This window comes from Nannospalax galili, unplaced genomic scaffold (assembly GCF_000622305.1).
Source record: "Nannospalax galili isolate Female #2095 unplaced genomic scaffold, S.galili_v1.0 scaffold32, whole genome shotgun sequence".
Classification (NCBI taxonomy): Eukaryota; Metazoa; Chordata; class Mammalia; order Rodentia; family Spalacidae; genus Nannospalax; species Nannospalax galili.
In genome coordinates this window covers 4,098,962-4,102,235 of record NW_008335297.1, presented here as the reverse complement: position 1 = coordinate 4,102,235, position 3,274 = coordinate 4,098,962, and positions in this window count along the sequence as shown.

Below are 3,274 nucleotides of genomic sequence, written 5' to 3'. Positions count from 1 at the left end.
CCCCCCTTCCCGGCCGCCGAGTCGGTGCGGACGCCGGCTCCACCCGGAAGCCACGCCCCATGAGCCACGCCCCCGCCCGGACCGAGTCTGCGCAGATGCTCTTACCACCCGTGGCCCCGTCATCCTTCCACAGGCCCGGGCTTCCACTGAGGATGTGCGGCTTCTGCTGTCACGCGCCTGGGCCCCCACCCCCACGGCTCTCGTCCTTGGGCTGTGCACGCGCCTCATTCTGGGGCTCAGAAGCTAGTTAGCCATTTTCCCAACCACGTGGATCTGTTCAATAGGATTCGGATGCGTAGCATTTAAGTTACGTCATTTATTAGACGATAAACCTGAGCCGGCACTGTGACAGCGGCAGAGCGCCCTCCCTTACGGACTAGGGGTTTTTATATTTTTCTCCCTCGGGGCTGGAGTTCTGTCATACTAGGCAGGTGCAGGGTAGGTTTCCCCATTAACAGGACGATTGGGGAGGACAGCTCAGTCATGCAGGACTCAAGGGAGTGCCCTGTGATTGGCAGAGTCAAATCAGAGGGGCTCGTGGGGGGTGGGGGGCCGGGGTATGAGACCCAGCCTTCCAGGAAGGCGTCCATGGAGCGGGGACCAGGCAAGAAACATTCAGGACCTAAGATTTCTCATTCATATGGCCCGTGGACCCAGGAATGGGACGGAGACGTGGTTCAGTCAGTTCTGGGCCTTTTCCTGCAGACCTGTGTGGTGGGGTAATGGTAATGTAGAGGCAACTCCTGGTAAGTACTGAGCTTACTCGGGTAACAGCTGTGTGTCCAGGTACCATCTCTCTTGAACATAGCCCTGTGAGGAAGGGTTGTTCTGTCCAGTACTCACTTTACACGTTGAAAAACACAGGCTTGGAAAAGTCACTTGAGGACTAGAGGGATGGCTCAGTATGGTTAAGAGCACTGGCTGCTCTTGCAGAGGACCCAGGATCATTTCTCAGCCCCCACATGATGGCTAACAACCATCCATAACTCCAGTTTCAGAGGTTCCAATGTCCTCTTCTGGCTTCTGAGGGTATATGCTGGCAAAACACCCATACATAATTTTTTTGTTGGGGGGGGTCTTTTTGAGACAGGGTCTCCCTGTAGCCCCAGCTAGCCTCAAACTCACTATGCAGACCAGGCTGTCCTGAATTCACAGAGATTCCCCTGCCTCTGCCTCCTGAGTGCTGGAATTAAAAGGCATGTGCTACCATGCTCGGCCTCATGCACAATTTTTTTTAATGTTTTTTTAAAATTATTTATTTAATAACCATATAATTAGAAGAAGCATTTCATTACAACAGCATTGACATATTCAATAACAATTTTCAGAGCTAAGATATATCTCTTTCAAAATTGACTGTAAATTTTTAGGTTCACAGTTGAATTAATACAGTTATACAATATTGAACTCTGTATAAAGCCCATAAGACATAAAATTGAATGAGGTTTTAACCTTTAAGAAACATCTGCATTTCATTTTAAAATATATTGTTTCATACAGAAAACAATATCATTTTTAATGCTACCAACACTTAGATGTTTGCATATGCATCTCTAATCTCTATGTACCTGAGTATTACTAGTCAGAGTCGCTTTAAAAAAGATCTCCATTTCATTATTAAAATACACAGTTTCATACACAAAAATTCATTTGTAATGCAATTGACATTAAGATGTTTGCACATGCCTTCCTAATCTCTATATATCTGATTATTACTAGTCACAGTTGGTTACTTTCTGAGCTCCTTGGCATCTGAGCATGGATATAAAGTCATCAGGTAGATTTCAAAGGTAGTTTTTCACATCTACTAATTATTAAGGAGCCAGTTTTTATGCTTTGAAGAATTTTTTTTCTTATTTATTTATACACCCACTTCCCACGTAGCACCCTCCATAGCCTCCCTCCCCCCACTACATCCCTTATACTCTGATATCCCTGCTACTATCTGCTGTGTTGTCGGCACCTCCAGCCATTCCCCACTATTTGCCCTTGTGGTGAATCTAGTCAGCCTATCTAGAGGTCTTTGTTTTAGGAGGGTCAGCTGTTCTTCATCTAGCAGTCATCAGTTGTCTATATTCCTTTGGATAAGATTGGGGTCTGCTGTTCATTTTCCCAGTTCTATGCTGGGTTCATCTGGGAATCCATTTGGCCACCCTGGCCAACAACTCAAAAGAAGGTATCGCTTGTCTGGCATTGTTGCTTATGTAGCCTTTGGCTATACATATGGACTCTTATGAAATTATGTTGGCCCAATTAATCTTTGGTTATACTTTCCTTTTGGGCGTTTAAGGCCATAGAGTTGGTCCAGATAAATCAATTTAATTTTGCACTTAAGGTCATTTGAGAATCTGTTCCTCAGGGATCACCTGGGCTTGGGAGGAGCTCCTGGCTCCTTTCTTTTACCAATTCCATCTATATGAACATAAATCAAAGGTCCTGCTTGACCATGTCTGGCTTCCCTTGGAAGCATGAATGAGATGTTTCCTCTGAGTTCACCCTCCTCTTTGTAGACTGGACACTGGTTCAAGTCCATCTGGTGAGGTCTCCATGGCCTCCCTGAAAAAGAGGACAGGTGACTCACCACATTTACATGACATTTTGAGAGGTGTTCCATATTCCCCTGGAACTTAGTCGACCTTGGAGGGCAAGAGGCAAATCTGTCATTTAAGTCCCTCTAACCACATTACTATAGGCCTCAAACTATGGCTGTTAAACATCCAATAAGGGTAGTTCCACCAGCCTGATACTTTTAATTATCGTGTGCTATTTAGATATTTTCTCTCAGATAAACCTGACCTAGACATATATTTCTTGATCTGCTATGTATAATTTGTCAGTAGGGTGTAGGAGTAATATGGTTCACTCTGGTTTCCAAAACTAGCTAGGCGTTGTTTATCTCTCACATTGTCTCAACCCTCCATCATGGTTTTCCCATTTAAGGTGGCCCCATTTCCCCCCTTTATGCCTTACTAATACCCTTCTCCTATGGTCCTACCTCTCGAGCTCCTTCTTTCCCTTTATCCCCTAGGTTCCTTGTATACCCTTCCCTCCCCCCTCCCTTAAAATAACCCAATTTTTATCCATATCCCCCTTAGTAATGCCTGTTTCCTACTGTTCTTCTCTTTCAGGTTCTTTCTTTCTCTTTACCTCCCTGGTCTCTTTTCATTATTCTGGTTCCTGAAGTTATAGCTGATACATACTCACTTATAAGGATTTGGTGCTAGGATTTGCATATGTGGAGTACATATGTCGTTTGTTTTGCTGAGTCTATATT